Below are 19,706 nucleotides of genomic sequence, written 5' to 3' on the forward strand. Positions count from 1 at the left end.
GTCCATTATTCTGCACGGAGCATTTTATGGGGTCCATTATTCTCTATGGAGCATTATATGGGGTCTATTATTCTGTATGGAGCAATATATGGGGTCCATAATACTGTATAGAGGACTATGTGGTGCCCATAATACTGTATGGAGGACTACACTATCCAGTCTGCACTGTGCGCTGCAAGGATTCGCCGATTTCTGTGCTATTTTAGAATTTACAATAGACATCGCTCATGTTATGTAAGAAGTGAAATCTTTGGCATTGTACTATATATATATATATTTCTCTGCGTTTTCTGTGAATCATGAATCGTGGTATGTATTAAAGGGGCCCACTGAGACTCTTTCGCCCAGGGCCCACAAAAACCTGGAACCGGCCCTGACAATGTGATCCTACTCACTAGTATCATCCAGCCTCATATAAGCAGAGGGTAGTGCTGTATACTTGGGCCAGGCAGTTCTAGCTCTGCCTGTGAGTTTAGAAAAGCAAAGGGAGTTGCCTAGTCTGGAGAGGAGCATGTAAACAAACTGGGTGCAGGCAATGAAGTGAAATTCAGGACAAACAAAAGTTAGAAACCAAAAATTTTTATAGGGATATTATAAATTACAATAGAGCACAGATAATCTTAAAAATTGGATTTTAGGGTCGGGCAACCTCTTTAAATTGATGCCAGATGGAATTTTGCTGTTTTTTGTTGCCAGATGGTATTAGCTGGTTGTTGCTGTTGCCAGATGGTATTAGCTGGTTGTTGTTGTTGCCAGATGGTATTAGCTGGTTGTTGTTGTTGCCAGATGGTATTAGCTTTTTGTTGTTGTTGCCAGATGGTATTAGCTGGTTGTTGTTGTTGCCAGATGGTATTAGCTGGTTGTTGTTGTTGCCAGATAGTATTAGCTGGTTGTTGTTGTTGCCAGATGGTATTAGCTGGATGTTGTTTTTGTTGCCAGATGGTATTAGCTAGTTGTTGTTGCCAGATGGTATTAGCTGGTTGTTGTTGCCAGATGGTATTAGCTGGATGTTGTTCTTGTTGCCAGATGGTATTAGTTGGTTGTTGTTGCCAGTTGGAATTAACTGATTGTTGTTGTTGCCAGATGGTATTGGCTGGTGGTGGTGCTTGTTGGAGGATGTTATTAGCTGGTGGTGGTACTTGTTGCCGGATGGTATTGGCTGGTGATGGTGCTTGCTGCCGGATGGTATTGGCTGGTGGTGGTGTTTGTTGCCGGATGGTATTGGCTGGTGGTGGTGCTTGCTGCCGGATGGTATTGGATGGTGGTGGTACTTGTTGCCGCATGTTATTGGCTGGTGGTGGTGCTTGTTGCCGGATGGTATTGGCTGGTGGTGTTGCTTGCCGCCGGATGGTATTGGCTAGTGATGGTGGTGGTTGCCAGATGCTATTGGCTGGTAGTTGTTGTTGCTAGATGGAGGTTTCTTTGCTATATATAGTGGAAATATAACAAATAATGTTAAAGCACATTTCATTCACAAGATATTGATGAGCTATTCGCAGGACCTATCTCCAAAGATCAGCTATTCTAAGACCGGATATGCATTGTCTGGTGATAATCGCTATACTTTGACTGGGACTATCACGTTGGAACTCTATTCAGTATGTTTATCTTAAGCCGGAGCTTATAATAGCTGATCAGTGGGGGTGCTGGATGTTGGACCACCCACTAATCTGATATTGATGATCTATACTAAGCATAGGTAATCAATATCTTGTGACATGACAAAACAACCCCTTTACGTAACAGATTAGCAATTCTTAACATCTTACCATCCTGGTTAATAATGAATAAAGTTACTGCATAATTTGCTTTAACTACAGGATGTAATTTAATGCCGAGACCATTCCTATACGCAATGGCTTAATGTTGCACGATTTTGCAGAAAAAAATAAGGAAATTGTAAGGTTAGTCTGTATATTTACTGTAATTATACAGATTTGGAGCTTTGTGTAAAACACTGTCATTGGGGAATAAGGTTTTAAATTCCCAAACACAAACAAAGAACAGAAGACATAGAAATCGGATTCCGAGTCCATATTTACTACCATGAATTATACCAGCTTGTAATAAGTTAGTAAAAATTTAGAATACTGAAAATTTAAATCTTAAAGCTAGAGGCAGCATATTACAGAAACACGAGTGTTAAGAAAAATATCCTCCATTTCCAGATCCCATGATATTGAGTTCACTCGCTTACTCAACAAATATGTCCTGAAGACTCATGAAATATGAGGGGATCTCCTGATGTTCTGGGACAGTAGCACCATTCAAGTGAATAAAACTGCCATCAATTAACTCTTTACCGACATCCACTATAAATGTATCGTGCAAGTCGGTAGCGGGTGTAGGGGTGAGGCCGCCCCATACCCGACAGATAATGGCTGTGACACACAGTCAAAACCTACCTCTAACAGCCGAGACTGTCACCCTATTAAATGCCGCTGTGTAACGGGTCCGGGAGGCGGAACCTCTGAGCTACTATACAAGGGGGCGGCCCTTGTAAGGGAGCGGGTGGCAGTCTCTGGGTGAACGGACAGGGAGTTACGGCAAGTGATCAAGGCAGTCTCTGGGTAAGGGGTAGGTACGACCTGTGATGGCAGAGCCTCCGGGTAGGCTAGCAGGCAGATGGTAGATGTGTGCTCCCAGGTGAGCAAGCGAAAGTCTCTGGAATAGCAGGTGGTCACGGCACGTGACAGCGGAACCTCCGGGCTGGCAGGCAGGTAGGTAACGGAGAAGCGCTCCCAGGTGAGCGGGCAAGAGTCTCTGGAATAGCTGGTGGTCACCGCACGTGACAACGGGACCTCCGGGCTGGCAAGCAGGCAGGTAACGGAGATGCGCTCCCAGGTGAGCGGGCAAGAGTCTCTGAGATAGCTGGTGGTCACAGCACGTGACAACGGAGCCTCCGGGCTGGCAAGCAGGCAGATAACGGAGAAGCGCTCCCAGGTGAGCGGGCAAGCTGGTCCATAGACAGACTGACCGGAGTAGTAAGGCAGACCGTCGGACCTCAGGCAAGCAGGCAGGTAGCTGATATGCGCTCCCAGGTGAGCGGGCAGGCTGGTCCTTTAGACAGACTGACAGGAGTAGTAAGGCAGACCGTCGGACCTCAAGCTGGCAGACAGGTAACAAGTATTCAGGCAGGAATCAAGCAGGTAACTAGCAGGAAACTGGCAGGAAACTGGCAGGTAACTGGCAGGTAACTGGCAACGGGACCTGAGGGCTGAAGCACAGGTGAGACACAGGTGCAAACAACATTGCTCGGGCACCTCCATTTTGGAGGAGGTGCCTTAAATATGATGAAGTCCTCCGGCCATTGGCCGGGGACTCCTTAGGACGGCGCGCGCGGCCCCTTTAAGAGGAGGGGAGCGCGCGCGCGCGCGCCCTAAGCACAGGGGCCGGGAAGGAGCGCGCGCTGAGAGCAGAGCGGGAGGAGGACGCCGGGAAGGAGCGCGCGCTGACAGCAGAGCGGGGAAAGGACGCCGGGCACGGAGAAGAGCGGTGAGGGGAGCAGCGTCCCTGCCTAGCAGAGGGCAGGGACGCCAGCGCTACAGTACCCCCCCCTTTAGGCCCCCCCTTCTTTAGGCCAGACAGAAATTTAGCTAGGATGAGAGGGGCATGGATGTTCTCCCGGGGCTCCCACGTTCTCTCCTCAGGACCAAACCCCTTCCAATCTACCAGAAAAAAGGTCTTTCCTCTTACCCTTTTGGTGGCAAGAATGTTCTCTACCTCAAACTCGTCCTCAGCAGAAACCGGAGCAGGAGGCGTACCTGTAGACTTGGAAAAAGAGTTAAGCACCACAGGTTTGAGGAGAGACACATGGAAGGAGTTAGGGATCCGTAAGTTGGCCGGGAGTTTCAATTTATAGGCCACCGGGTTGATCTGACTGATGACCTCCAGTGGGCCGATGAACCGAGGCCCTAACTTATAGGAAGGGATCTTGAGCCGGACATATTTGGACGAGAGCCAGACTTTATCCCCAGGGCGGAATTGAGGAGGGTCCAGACGTTTTTTGTCAGCGTGTCTTTTCATACGCTCGGATGACAGAAGGAGTGCGGACCGGGTACTCTCCCATATGGAGGAAAATTTGTTAACAAGAGATTCCGCAGCCGGATTGTCCGCCGAGGTGGAGACGGGAAACGGGATCCGAGGATGCTGACCGTAGACTACAAAAAACGGGGATTTGGAGGAAGACTCGCTCTCGTGATTGTTGTACGAGAATTCGGCCCATGGCAGGAGATCCACCCAGTCAGAATGGTGGACATTAACGAAGTGCCGAAGGTAACTGGTCAGGTTCTGATTGATCCGCTCCACTTGACCATTAGACTGTGGGTGGTAAGCGGAGGAGAAGTCCAGGGTGACGTCCAGCAATTTACAAGTGGCTCTCCAGAAACGGGAAGTGAACTGTACCCCACGATCCGACACGATGTGACGGGGCAGGCCATGAAGACGGAAGATGTGGCGGATAAAGTCTTTAGCCAGCTCGGGTGCAGACGGAAGACCTGGCAGTGGAATGAAGTGAGCCATCTTGGAGAAGCGGTCAGCGACCACCCAAATGACCGTACAACCGGCAGAGACGGGTAGATCAGTAATGAAGTCCATCGCTATATGCTGCCAGGGGGCAGCAGGTACTGGCAGAGGTAGGAGGCGGCCGGCCGGCAGGTGTCTCGGAACTTTGTTGCGGGCGCAGGACACACAGGCAGAAACAAAGTCTATTACATCCTTGTGCAGGTTAGGCCACCAGTAGTGCCGGGTAATAAGCTGGAGGGTCTTTTTCTGACCGGCGTGGCCAGCTAGTTTAGAAGAATGACCCCAGTGTAGGATCTTCTCCCGATCAGGTACTGGTACGAACGTCTTACCAGGAGGAAGACGATTTAGACTCACGGGAGCCACCTGCATTACTCTGGCGGGATCGATGATATGTTTCGGATCCTCCTCGAGATCAGACACCAGAAAGGACCGAGACAAGGCGTCCGCCTTGACGTTTTTGTCAGCCGGGCGAAAATGAAGGACAAAATCAAAACGAGCAAAAAACAAGGACCACCGGGCTTGGCGCGGGTTAAGTCTCTGGGCATGCTGGAGGTAAGCCAAGTTCTTGTGGTCAGTGTAAATTATTACCGGGTGAAGAGCCCCCTCGAGCAGGTAACGCCACTCCTCCAATGCCAGTTTGATGGCCAATAACTCTCGGTCTCCTATGGAATAGTTGCGCTCAGAGGAGGAGAAGAGTTTAGAGAAGAAGCCACAAGTTACCATCCTCCCGGAAGATGATTTTTGAGTAAGTACCGCTCCGGCTCCAGAGGAGGAGGCGTCAACTTCCAGGAAGAACTGTTTGTTGCCATCTGGGCGATGCAGCACCGGGGCGGAAGAGAAGGCCTGTTTAAGGGAAAGAAAGGCCTCCTCTGCTTCGGGTGGCCACTCTTTGGGATTAGTACCTTTACGGGTGAGCGCAGAAATTGGGGCCGTCCGGGAAGAGAAGTGTGGTATGAAGAGGCGGTAGTAGTTGGCGAAGCCCAGGAATCGCTGAATGGCCTTCAACCCCTCCGGTCGGGGCCATTTATCGATGGCAGACAGTTTCTCAGGATCCATTTGTAGGCCGGTCTGAGAGATAATGTAGCCCAGAAACGGAAGCGAGGTCTGCTCAAAGAGGCACTTCTCAAATTTAGCGTAGAGATGGTTCTGCCTTAGCCTGAGCAGGACCTGACGAACGTCCCTCCGGTGAGTCTGGAGATCCGGAGAGAAGACCAAGATGTCGTCCAGGTACACCACTACGCAGGAGTAGAGAAGGTCCCGGAAGATGTCATTGACCAACTCTTGAAAGACGGCAGGAGCGTTACAGAGACCAAAGGGCATTACCAGGTATTCATAGTGGCCGTCCCGGGTGTTGAATGCCGTCTTCCATTCATCCCCCTGACGAATACGAACCAGGTTGTACGCCCCACGAAGGTCCAGTTTGGTGAAGATCCTAGCCCCCCTCAGGCGATCAAATAATTCTGGAATGAGCGGAAGGGGGTACTTATTCTTCACCGTGATCAGGTTTAGGCCTCTATAGTCTATACAGGGACGGAGAGAGCCGTCCTTCTTTTTGACGAAAAAGAAGCCTGCTCCCGCCGGGGAGGTAGATTTCCGGATGAATCCTCTGGCCAGATTCTCCTCAATATATTCGGACATTGACCGGGTCTCAGCAGCGGATAAAGGATAGATACGCCCACGGGGAGGAGTAGTACCGGGTAGCAGATCGATGGGACAGTCGTATGGTCTATGTGGTGGTAATGTCTCTGCCTCCTTTTTATTAAAGACATCTGCATAAGACCAATAAGGAATCGGAAGTCCAGGTAGATTAGCTGGGGTAGGAGAGGGACGGACGGGATGGACGGGAACCAGGCAGGTTTTATGACAGTCTTGTCCCCAGCGAAGGACCTCTCCGGTTTGCCAGTCTAGCACGGGTGCATGTCTCTGGAGCCAGGGCAGACCTAGCAAGAGGGCGTGAGAGAGTCCAGGTAGAACATGAAAGGAGATACTTTCAGAATGCAGCATTCCCACCTGCAGGGTAATGGATTCGGTGATGAGTTGAATGGGGCGAGGTAAGAGGCCCCCATCCACGGCAGCGACAGACAAGGGTACAGCCAGAGGTTTGGTGGGGATGCGGTATTTCTCAACCAGGGACTGTGAAATAAGGTTCCCGGCTGCTCCAGAGTCAAGTTGGGCTAGTTCGAAATAACGGTTCTCCCCGTAGATGATCGAAACTGACAACAGCAGGGATGGAGAGGATTTATTTTTGTCTAGGTGGACCTCTCTGAGCGAACCTAGACACAGGCGTTTCCCGACCTCTCCGGGCAGGCACGGATCCGGTGCTCCTTACTGCCACAGTAGAAGCAGCTCCCCTCGGCACGGCGTGAGTCCTGACGGGTTTTGAAAGTAGGAGCTAAACGTGGAATCCTTCTCTCACGGGTGACCTCTTTGGCACGCTCCTGGAACCGTAGGTCAATCCGGGTGGCAAGGGTTATTAGATCATCGAGAGAGGTAGGAATGTCCCGACCAGCAAGTTCATCTTTAATACGACCGGACAGACCCTCCCAGAAGACGGATACCAGAGCGTCGTTATCCCAGGCCAGCTCCGAGGCAAGGGTGCGGAACCGTATGGCATATTGGCCCACGGTGAGACCCTCCTGACGGAGGCGTAGCAGAGAGGATGCGGATGAGGTCTTCCGTCCGGGTTCGTCGAAGACTTTCCGGAAAGCCGAGAGAAAAGCAGGCAAGTTGGACACCAGGGGGTCTCCTCTCTCCCATAGAGGATTTAGCCAGGCCAGGGCCTCCCCGGTGAGATGGGACATAATAAAGGCAATTTTGGCCCGGTCGGAATTAAACTGATGGGACAAAAGTTCAAAGTGCAGGGTGCACTGATTTATGAAGCCCCGAGCCTGGACGGGGTCGCCTCCGAAGCGAGGAGGTGCAGAAAGCCGGGGTCCGGGGTAGGATACCATAGTATTAGTGGGCAGCGGAGCTGCCGGATTGCAAGATATGGCACTGGCGGAGGTTGTTGGTGGATCTGACAGAGTGTTCAGGCGAGTATTAACATTCCGCAGGTGACCCAGGATGGCCTCCTGTTGGGACCTCTGACGGGACAGTTCAAGACAGAGGTCCGAGAGCGAGGGAGCTTGGGTGCCACCGGGTTCCATGGCCCGAGCAAACTGTAACGGGTCCGGGAGGCGGAACCTCTGAGCTACTATACAAGGGGGCGGCCCTTGTAAGGGAGCGGGTGGCAGTCTCTGGGTGAACGGACAGGGAGTTACGGCAAGTGATCAAGGCAGTCTCTGGGTAAGGGGTAGGTACGACCTGTGATGGCAGAGCCTCCGGGTAGGCTAGCAGGCAGATGGTAGATGTGTGCTCCCAGGTGAGCAAGCGAAAGTCTCTGGAATAGCAGGTGGTCACGGCACGTGACAGCGGAACCTCCGGGCTGGCAGGCAGGTAGGTAACGGAGAAGCGCTCCCAGGTGAGCGGGCAAGAGTCTCTGGAATAGCTGGTGGTCACCGCACGTGACAACGGGACCTCCGGGCTGGCAAGCAGGCAGGTAACGGAGATGCGCTCCCAGGTGAGCGGGCAAGAGTCTCTGAGATAGCTGGTGGTCACAGCACGTGACAACGGAGCCTCCGGGCTGGCAAGCAGGCAGATAACGGAGAAGCGCTCCCAGGTGAGCGGGCAAGCTGGTCCATAGACAGACTGACCGGAGTAGTAAGGCAGACCGTCGGACCTCAGGCAAGCAGGCAGGTAGCTGATATGCGCTCCCAGGTGAGCGGGCAGGCTGGTCCTTTAGACAGACTGACAGGAGTAGTAAGGCAGACCGTCGGACCTCAAGCTGGCAGACAGGTAACAAGTATTCAGGCAGGAATCAAGCAGGTAACTAGCAGGAAACTGGCAGGAAACTGGCAGGTAACTGGCAGGTAACTGGCAACGGGACCTGAGGGCTGAAGCACAGGTGAGACACAGGTGCAAACAACATTGCTCGGGCACCTCCATTTTGGAGGAGGTGCCTTAAATATGATGAAGTCCTCCGGCCATTGGCCGGGGACTCCTTAGGACGGCGCGCGCGGCCCCTTTAAGAGGAGGGGAGCGCGCGCGCGCGCGCCCTAAGCACAGGGGCCGGGAAGGAGCGCGCGCTGAGAGCAGAGCGGGAGGAGGACGCCGGGAAGGAGCGCGCGCTGACAGCAGAGCGGGGAAAGGACGCCGGGCACGGAGAAGAGCGGTGAGGGGAGCAGCGTCCCTGCCTAGCAGAGGGCAGGGACGCCAGCGCTACACGCTGTTACACTCTGACAACGGCATTAATAGCGTGTTGGCATGGTGGTGCGTCATTATATGCGCCAATCAGCGCCTCTGTAACGTGATCGCAGGACGCCAATGAAGACCTCCATGCTCTGAGGTGTGGCTTCAAAAGAGAGTGTGGTTTTTACTATATGCAGTAATACTGTGGTATTACTGTGTATAGTGCAAGTGATCAGACTATCGCATGTTCAAGTCCCGTAAGTGGACTAACAAATACAGTAAAAAGTTTTTAAAAATATGAAATAAAAATAAAAAAGCATAAAAGTTTGAATCCATGCCTTTATCCCCCATTTAAAAATAAAGATAATAAAAAATAAACATCTATGGTATCGCTATATCCATAAGTGTCCAATCTATCAAAGCATAAAAATAATTAACCTGTTTGGTAAACACCTTAAACAGAAAAATACTCAAAATGACAAAATTGTGGTTTTTGTTTGCCGCAACACTGTAAGAAAGTTGTAAGAAGTGATGAAAATGTCATATCTATCAAAAAATGGTATCAATAAAAACGTTGTCTCACCCCCCAAAACAATAAGTCCTCACACAGCTCTATAGTCCGAAAAATGAAAACATTATTTGTTTTGGGAAATGGCGACACAATCCCCCCCAATTATTTTTCAAATATCTGATTTTGTTTTCACCACTAAAATAATGAAAAAACTACAAGTTTGGAATCGCCATAATCATACTGATGAGGAGAATCATATTGGCAGGTCATTTTTTTACCACACAATGTTTGCCGTAAAAACAATTCCAAAAAACAATGTTAGAATTAGTTTTTTTGCAATTTCTCTGTACTTGTTTTTTTTTCCCATTTTCCAGTACACTTTGTGGTAAAATAAATGGTCTCATTCAAAATTACAACTCATCCCGCAAAAAACAAGTCCTCACAAGAATATGTGGACAGGAAAAAAGAAAGTTATGACTCTTTAAAGAAGAGGGAGGGAAATAGAAAAATGGAAATTGTCCATGTCTGCAAGGGGTTAAACAAAACTATATATTGTAGGGATAGAACATGAACGTTATAGTCCGCGAGAAGCCTTTTAACTCTAGTAATTACATCCCTGACCTGTGCTCGGGCAGGAGGTATAACATATTTTTTAGACTATAGAACGCAAATTACTGTATTATAAAACACACCCCAGGTTTAGAGAACAGAAAATATTTACTAATAATTAACACTTCCTTTTTGGTGTAAAGAAGTGGAGGGGTCAATATCACTAACTTTAATGCACAAGGGTAGGATATTTAAGTGATGATCAGATCAGCTGTAATGTGTCTGGAAAGGTGCGGGCTCATCGCCATAGCCCGTACCAAAGCGGGAGACATGCCATGCACTGTACATATACGGCGCATGCCGTGAAAGGGTTAAGCACAATTTTGTTCTTGCTAAAAAAATACATCTAGTCCAGAAAATACAGTATATATGCTATATGAATTATAAAACAAATCACATAGAATGTGACTTCAGAAGTGCATATTAGTTTGTAAAACAAAACAATAAGTCTTGTCAGTGTAATTGTACTTGACTTGTAGAATAATGTTATCATGTAATATATACTGAACAGTGAATGCTGTGACTATAAATCCCAATAAGCAATGGTGAAATTACTGTTGATTTAATTTCATTCCCTAAAAAACTTACAAGTTTTTCAAAACTTTTTATGTATTTTATAAAAACTACTGACTGATTTGGAAACTGCTGCGCTTTTGCAAACTGCAGCATGTCACTTCTTTCAGCGTTTTTTCACCCATAGGAAACAATGGGTAAGTGCTGCATTTATTGTGCAAACACCTAAGGAAGTTACATCATGGTTTTTTTGGGCCACTAAGCTCTATCAACATGCAGAAGAGACAAGAAAAACGCAGCAATAAAAATGCAGAAAAAAAATCAGGAAAACCTGCTTTTTGTAAGTATCTTCTTTACTGCCAAGAGAGCAGGTATTGCCTGTGGAAAAAAAGCAACAAAAACGCAACGTGTGCACATAGCCTAAACTAAAAATTGGTTGCATCACGAAGACTATGTGCACATAACATTTTTTTGAAGGTTTCTTTTTAAGAAAATCCTCTCCAAAATTCACCTCAAAAATTATTTCAGAAACTCTTGGAAAGCAATTCCAGTTCATTTCTATGGGAAATCCACTCTTTTTATATCAGGAGGATTTTTTTAGTTTTTTTTTTCTCTGAAGAGGTTTAGAAAAACAAATTGCATGTCATTTCTTTGAAGATGATCCAAAAGGAAACTTCTCCAAACATGGCAGTGTCCAATCAGAAGGCAGCAAAGAACGCATCAGGGAAAAAACTCCTCCAAAACCTCTTAAAAATCCGGCATATAAGATGCGTGATCAATAAATGGCCGCTATCTGTGCAGATATATACAGTAGAAAGGAATCATCTCTATCCTTATGTCATCTAGAAGGTTTGCTCAGTAATCTCTGCTCTTACATGATCAGGGTGGTGGTCTTCCCCTTTTCATCATTTTCGGTGGTTTTGCTTCTACAATACATAAAACATATATAATCTCATGTAAATGTGCAGGTAACAGTGCGGATTAGGATCAATATTCACAGTGAAAATATACCAATAAAATCATACTTTATTAGATATTCATTAAAAAGAGCAATACTTAAAACCAACACAGTGCAGGGCCGGGTAGTGATCCCTTATGGAAAACTACAAGTGTAACATCTAACGATGTGGGGTCCCAAACTGACCCTAATACATATCCTACCTAACCGTAGAGGTTGGCACCCTAGAAAACCCAGATGGCGTCACTGCTCAAAGACTGGCCCGAATTATCCCAATGGACCCAAACAATCTTTTGCATAGGGGAACAGGTCACAGTTGTTAAGTCAAATTACAGAAGGGGCATATCAGGACACAGGTAGAAATCCAAACAGTAGAGAGCAAGTTCTCATATATGGCATTAAAAGTGATTGTAGCCTAAAAGACAAAGCCCCAATCAGCGCTAAACATATTGTAACCAAATCACTCAACGCGTTTCCCAACTGGACAGCCCCATAAGCAAACAGAAGACCGCTTAGAATTTGTATAATTGGACCAAAATGGAGAAAATGGTATAAAATAATAATAGAGCCATTTCTCACATGATAAATCCTGCACTACCGCACTGAAGTTAGCGACTACCCATGTGACCGCTGCAGCTAATCACTGTCCTTGTGGGATTTCTCTTGTTCAGCCAATTTTTTATATATTGGAAAACCACATAAATGTGACTGGTATGGGTTATGGAAGGGATGAGAATAAACGATGTTGGCAATCACGCCATGGAGTGGCTACAGATGTTTGACCCCCATAACGCTGACCCTAAGTAATAGTAATAAGCAGAATTAACTTCAGCCTATTGGTTTAACCCTCCACAACAGTGAATGGTCTCTCATGTAGACCCTCGGGGAATGGAACCAAAATGATCGATATAGAAGAGTTTATATTCCATATGAATGATATATTCTAGTCATTATTACTCACTTTAGAAGTGTTTTTTACAAAGCAGGCCCTTTATTAGCAATTCCTGAGAAACCAGGTATGCTATTATTAAGCTGAGCCACTAGTCAGCCAGGTGGATCGCCTGTGGTGTAAAACAACTACTAGTGAGTGATAGAAAGCCCTGGACCCCCGAGTATGAGCAATAAATAGCTGGGTCACTACAAGCACTGTACTCCACCACTGGGTCAAGCGGAAACACTACCTTATATATCACGCTGGTCATATAGTATTATATTTCCAAAAATAACAAACATACTGGATGGTTTCAATGGATGAACTCTCAATACTATTTTCGGGAATAGATGGCCCGAAAAGTCTTTCTGTGATTTTGTGGATCCTTCTGTTGTAAAAGAAAAGTAGTGATAAATATTTCCCAGCAGCGAATGTATGACAGCGACCTCAGAGCCACAATAATGTGACATAGGTGACATATCGGAGAGATCGCACCACTCAGTGGCGCCCCCTGCAGTCACACTACACCCCATCTAATGACAGCTTCCTCTCCCTACAGCTTCTTTCATCAGCTCAGGATGATGGACGGTTAAGTAATGTGTTTTATTACTGGACCCTTTAGTTTTTGATACAGTCTAAGACCTGAATTTATCAAAACAATTTAACCAGAATTCTGGGATAAATTGTAAAATTTTAGTACAACTTGGAGTTGCGCAAATATTTAGCAGCTTTTGGCGTTTTGATATAATTTTCTCCCAAAATGTTGCATGCCACTCGTCAGATGCCCGATTGATGAAGAGGCAGACACCTCATCATGGGTCAGGAGCGTCTGACGCCACCACGTTCCTCATCAAGACCACAACGAAAATCACCGGTCTTTATGTATCCGCTTTCTTAATATAACTCCGATCCAGTTACTGTTTCTTAAAGTTAGAATTAGTCACGGAGCTGAGTAATGCGGCCACTGGGTGTACTTGGTGCGTAAGTTCAAAATCTACAATAAAAAAGTGACATTTTGGGTTTTCTTTTCAACTTTAATGTTACGAAGTAAAGAAGGGATGAGAATGATTTTAGGGAATTACTTTCTATTTCATCTGCACTCGTGTTTACATGTGAGGTCCATTTATAGGTTGAAATGAGATCTAGGTCCATCAAGTTCAACCTTTCTCCGCCAATTATACGTTTTTTCACTAAATTATCTACAACCCACAATGTTATGTGTTCTGAGGAAATCATACAGCCCTTTCTTGAAAGCTGTTATAGTGTCAGCCATTACTACCTCTTGTGGTCGGCATTCCACAGTCTTACTGCTCTGACTGTAAAGAACCCTTTCCTGTTTAAGTGCCGGAATCGCCTTTCTTCCACCTGTAATGAGTGCCCCTGGTCCTTAGTATGGTCTTTGGAAGGAATAAGTCATGTTCCATTCCTTTGCATCGAGCACACTTATATTTATAAATGAGATCCCCTCTGATGTGTCTTTTTTCTAATCTAAACAAACCCAACTTTTTCAACCTCTCCTCATATGAAAGGCCTTCCATCCCTTGTAATAATTTAGTTGCCCGCCTTTGATCGGACTCTTACTTCTGAATATCCTTTTTAAAACATGGAGCCCAAAACTGGATCCTTTATTCCAGATGTGGCCTCACAAGTGATTTATAGAGGGGTAACAGTACGTAACGATCACAGGATTTTGTATACTTTTTATACACCCTAAAATCTTGCTTGCTTTTGCGGCTGCTGCTTGACATTGAGTTCTGCTGCTCAGCTTACTTGTAACCAGAATACCCAAGTCCTTCTCCTGCTCTGTAGTCCCGAGAATACTCCCATTTAATGTATATGCAGCAATAGGATTACTCCGTCCTAGGTGCATTACTCTACATTTATCTACATTAAACCTCATCTGCCAAGTGTTTGCCCATTCAGTCATGTTATCCAGATCATTTAGCAGGTCCATTGCTCTTATAAGATCACATTCCTACATCATACCTCCCAACTTTGAAAGACCGAAAAGAAGGTCATGTGTAGTGAGGGTACTTAGTCGTCTATCATAGTAGAATACCCCTGTATATGCCCCACTCCCACAGTATAAAACTTCTACAGTATGACACCCCCACGATGTCCCTCCATACAGTATGATAGCCCTGTGATGCATTCCCACCCATAGGATAATACCCCCTACACACACACACTACAATGCACTTACACATGATGCTCCAAAAAGTTGCAGCCCCACACAGTATGTTGCCCCTCGCACTATGATGCCTCCACAGTATAATGCCCCAAGGGGCTCCTTCACACTCAGAACAATGCCTCAAAATGCCCTCCCCAGTGTCCTCCCCACGACACTCAGAATAGTGCAATGGCTAAAAAAACTCACAATGCCTTGTCCCCATGATAAGTGTGAATCCACACGCTTGCTCTATTCTATGATGTACTAGATGGTGGCCCGATTCTAACGCATCGGGTATTCTAGAATATGTATGTGTCCGACTGGGCGCGACTAATGAGCGAAGCAGTGTTTAAATGGGTTGTGCACTACTTTAAATTAACCCCCCAATGTATCCCCCTGGGGCCCCTAATGAATTTTGGAGGACCGGGGAGCGAGGCCACCGGTCGGGGTACTACTGCTGCGAGCAGCCGGGAGATGACCGGCTAGCACAGGGTGAGCGTGTGAGGGAGATGACCGGCTAGCACAGGGTGAGCGTGTGAGGGTGAGCGTGGGAGTGTGGGAGCGGGTGAGCGTAGGAGGGTGAGAATGTAAGGGTGTGAGGGTGAGCGTGGGAGCGTGTGAGGGTGAGCGTGGGAGCGTGTGAGGGTGAGCGTGGGAGCGTGAGAATGTTAGCGTGTGAGGGTGAGAATGTGAGCGTCTGAGGGTGAGCGTCTGAGGGTGAGCGTCTGAGGGTGAGCGTCTGAGGGTGAGCGTCTGAGGGTGAGCGTCTGAGGGTGAGCGGGTGAGGGTGAGCGTCTGAGGGTGAGCATCAAAGCGTGAGCGCCGAGCGTGAGCGTCCGAGCGTGAGCGTGCGTGTCTGAGCGTGAGTGTCTGAGCGTGAGTGTCTGAGCGTGAGCGTCTGAGCGTGAGCGTCAGAGCCAGAGCGTGAGCGTCTGAGCGTGAGCGTCTGAGCAAGAGTGTCTGAGCAAGAGCGTCTGAGCGTGCATGTCAGAGCGTGACCGTGAGCGTCAGAGCGTGAGCGTCCGAGCGTGAGCCTGAGCATCCGAGCATGAGCTTCAGAGTGTGAGCGTCAGAGCGTGAGCGTCAGAGCGTGAGCGTTCGAGTGTGAGCATCAGAGCGTGAGCATCCGAGCGTGAGCGTCAGAGCGTCAGCGTCCGAGCGTGAGCGTCAGAGCATGAGCGTGAGCGTCCGAGCGTGAGCGTCAGAGCATGAGCGTGAGTGTCAGAGCGCGAGCGTGAGCGTCAGAACGTGAGCGTCAGAGCGTGAGCGTGAGAATCAGAGCGTGAGCGTCAGAGCGTGAGCGTCAGAACGTGAGCGTGAGAATCAGAGCGTGAGCATCAGAGCGTGAGCGTCAGAGCGTGAGCGTGAGAATCAGAGCGTGAGCGTCAGAGCGTGAGCGTCTGAGCGTCAGAGCATGAGCGTGAGCATCAGAGCGTGAGCGTCAGAACGTGAGCATCAGAGCGTGAGCGTGAGAATCAGAGCGTGAGAGCGTGAGCGTCTGAGCCTGAGCGTGAGCGCCAGAGCGTGAGCGTGAGAATCAGAGCGTGAGCGTCAGAGCGTAAGCGTTTGAGCGTCAGAGCGTCAGAGCATGAGCGTGAGCGTCAGAGCGTGAGCATCAGAACGTGAGCGTCAGAGCGTGAGCGTCAGAGCGTGAGCGTGAGAGCGTGAGCGTGAGAGCGTGAGCATCAAAGCGTGAGCGTGAGCGTCAGAGCGTGAGCGTCAGAACGTGAGCGTCAGAACGTGAGCGTGAGAATCAGAGCGTGAGCGTCAGAGCGTGAGTGTCAGAGCGTCAGAGCATGAGCGTGAGCTTCAGAGCGTGAGCGTCAGAACGTGAGCGTCAGAACGTGAGCGTCAGAGCATGAGCGTCAGAGCATGAGCGTGAGTGTCAGAGCGTGAGCGTCAGAACGTGAGCGTCAGAGCGTGAGCGTGAGAATCAGAGCGTGAGCGTCAGAGCGTGAGCGTCTGAGCGTGAGCATCAGAGCCTGAGCCTGAGCGTGAGCGTCTGAGCGTCAGAGCATCTGAGTGTGAGCGTCCCAGCGTGAGCGTCAGAAGGTGAGCGTGAGCATCCGAGCGTGAGTGTCAGAACGTGAGCGTGAGCGTCAGAGCGTGAGTGTGGGAGCATGAGAATGTGAGCGTGTGAGGGTGAGCGTGTGAGGGTGAGCATGTGAGGGTGAGCGTCCGAGGGTGAGCGTCTGAGGGTGAGCGTCCGAGGGTGAGCGTCCGAGGGTGAGCGTCAAAGCGTGAGCGTCCGAGCGTGAGCGTCTGAGCGTGAGCGTCTGAGCAAGAGCGTCAGAGCGTGAGCGTCTGAGCATGAGCGTGAGCGTGAGCGTCAGAACGTGAGCGTCAGAGCGTGAGCGTGAGAATCAGAGCGTGAGCGTCAGAGCATGAGCGTGAGCGCCAGAGCGTGAGCGTCAGAGCGTGAGCGTCAGAACGTGAGCGTCAGAACGTGAGCGTCAGAACGTGAGTGTGAGAATCAGAGCGTGAGCGTCAGAGCCTGAGCCTGAGCGTCAGAGCGTCTGAGCGTGAGCGTCCGAGCGTGAGCGTCAGAAGGTGAGCGTGAGCGTCCGAGCGTGAGCGTCAGAAGGTGAGCGTGAGCGTCCGAGCGTGAGCGTCAGAAGGTGAGCGTGAGCGTCCGAGCGTGAGCGTCAGAGCATGAGCGTGAGCGTGGGAGCATGAGAATGTGAGCGTGTGAGGGTGAGCGTGTGAGGGTGAGCGTCTGAGGGTGAGCGTCCGAGGGTGAGCGTCCGAGGGTGAGCGTCCGAGGGTGAGCGTCAAAGCGTGAGCGTCAAAGCGTGAGCGTCCGAGCGTGAGCGTCTGAGCAAGAGCGTCAGAGCGTGAGTGTCAGCGCGTGACCATGAGCGTCAGAGCGTGAGCGTCGGAGCGTGAGCCTGAGCGTCCGAGCATGAGCGTCAGAGTGTGAGCGTCAGAGTGTGAGCGTCCGAGTGTGAGCGTCCGAGTGTGAGCGTCCGAGTGTGAGCGTCAGAGCGTGAGCATCAGAGCGTGAGCGTCTGAGCGTGAGCGTCTGAGCGTGAGCGTCAGAGCATGAGCGTGAGCATCCGAGCGTGAGCATCAGAGCGTGAGCGTCTGAGCGTGAGCGTCAGAGCGTGAGCGTCAGAGCGTGAGCGTCCGAGCGTGAGCGTCAGAGCATGAGCGTGAGCATCCGAGCGTGAGCGTCCGAGCGTGAGCGTCAGAGCGTGAGCGTCAGAGCGTGAGCGTCAGAACGCGAGCGTCAGAGCGTGAGCATCAGAGCGTGAGCATCAGAGCGTGAGCGTCAGAGCGTGAGCGTCAGAGCGTGAGCGTGAGCGTCAGAACGCGAGCGTCAGAGCGTGAGCATCAGAGCGTGAGCATCAGAGCGTGAGCGTCAGAGCGTGAGAGCGTCAGAGCGTGAGAGAGTCAGAGCGTGAGCATCAGAGCGTGAGCGTGAGAATCAGAGCGTGAGCGTCAGAGCGTGAGAGAGTCAGAGCGTGAGAGAGTCAGAGCGTGAGCGTCCGAGCGTGAGCGTCAGAGCGTGAGCGTCAGAGCGTGAGCGTCAGAGCATGAGCGTGAGCGTCAGAACGTGAGCGTCAGAGCGTGAGCGTCAGAGCGTGAGCCTGAGCGTCCGAGCATGAGCGTCAGAGTGTGAGCGTCAGAGCCTGAGCGTGAGCGTCCGAGCGTGAGCGTCCGAACGTGAGCATCCGAGCGTGAGCCTCCGAGTGTGAGCGTGAGCGTCCGAGGGTGAGCATCAAAGCGTGAGCGTCCGAGCGTGAGCGTCAGAGCGTGAGCTTCAGAGCGTGAGCGTCCGAGCGTGAGCGTCAGAGCGTGAGCGTCTGAGCGTGAGCGTCAGAGCCTGAGCGTCAGAGCCTGAGCATCCGAGCGTGAGCTTGAGCGTCAGAGCTTGAGCGTCAGAGCGTGAGCGTCTGAGCGTGAGCGTCAGAGCGTGAGCGTCTGAGCGTGAGCGTCAGAGCGTGAGCGTCTGAGCGTGAGCGTCCGAGCGTGAGCGTGAGAGTCAGAGCCTGACCGTCACAGCCTGAGTGTGAGCGTCAGAGCGTGAGCGTCCGAGCGTGAGCGTCAGAGAGTGAGCGTCAGAGAGTGAGCATGAGCGTCAGAGCATGAGCATCAGAGCGTGAGCGTCTGAGCGTGAGCGTCAGAAAGTGAGCATGAGCGTCAGAGCGTGAGCGTCAGAGCGTGCGCGTGAGCATCTGAGCGTGAGCGTCTGAGGGTGAGGGTGAGCATCTGAGGGTGAGCGTCCAAGCGTGAGCGTCCGAGCGTGAGCGTCAGAAAGTGAGCATGAGCGTCAGAGCGTGAGCGTCAGAGCGTGCGCGTGAGCATCTGAGCGTGAGCGTCTGAGGGTGAGGGTGAGCATCTGAGGGTGAGCGTCCAAGCGTGAGCGTCAGAGCGTGAGCGTCAGAGCCTGAGCGTGAGCGTCATAGTGGCAGCATCAGAGCGTGAGCGTTCGAGCGTGAGCGTCAGAGCGTGAGCGTGAGCGTCTGAGCCTGAGCGTCAGAGCCTGAGCATCAGAGCCTGAGCGTCCGAGCGTGAGCGTCAGAGCGTGAGCGTCAGAGCGTGAGCGTCTGAGCGTGAGCGTCAGAGAGTGAGCATGAGCGTCAGAGCATGAGCGTCAGAGCGTGCGCGTGAGCATCTGAGTGTGAGCGTCTGAGCGTGAGCGTCTGAGGGTGAGCGTCCGAGCGTGAGCGTCCGAGCGTGAGCGTCCGAGCGTGAGCGTCAGAGCCTGAGCGTCAGAGCCTGAGCGTGAGCGTCAGAGCCTGAGCGTCACAGCCTGAGTGTGAGCGTCAGAGCGTGAGCGTCCGAGCGTGAGCGCCAGAGAGTGAGCATGAGCGTCAGAGCGTGAGCATCAGAGCGTGAGCGTCTGAGCGTGAGCGTCAGAGAGTGAGCATGAGCGTCAGAGCGTGAGCGTCAGAGCGTGCGAGTGAGCATCTGAGTGTGAGCGTCTGAGCGTGAGCGTCTGAGGGTGAGCGTCCAAGCGTGAGCGTCCGAGCGTGAGCGTCAGAGAGTGAGCGTCAGAGAGTGAGCATGAGCGTCAGAGCATGAGCATCAGAGCGTGAGCGTCTGAGCGTGAGCGTCAGAGAGTGAGCATGAGCGTCAGAGCGTGAGCGTCAGAGAGTGCGCGTGAGCATCTAAGCGTGAGGGTGAGGGTGAGCATCTGAGGGTGAGCGTCCAAGCGTGAGCGTCCGAGCGTGAGCGTCAGAGCGTGAGCGTCAGAGCCTGAGCGTGAGCGTCATAGTGGCAGCGTCAGAGCGTGAGCGTTCGAGCGTGAGCGTCAGAG

The sequence above is a fragment of the Phyllobates terribilis genome, unplaced genomic scaffold, assembly GCF_046119375.1.
Source record: "Phyllobates terribilis strain yellow unplaced genomic scaffold, ASM4611937v1 Scaffold_37__1_contigs__length_12642776, whole genome shotgun sequence".
In the NCBI taxonomy this organism is placed as follows: Eukaryota; Metazoa; Chordata; class Amphibia; order Anura; family Dendrobatidae; genus Phyllobates; species Phyllobates terribilis.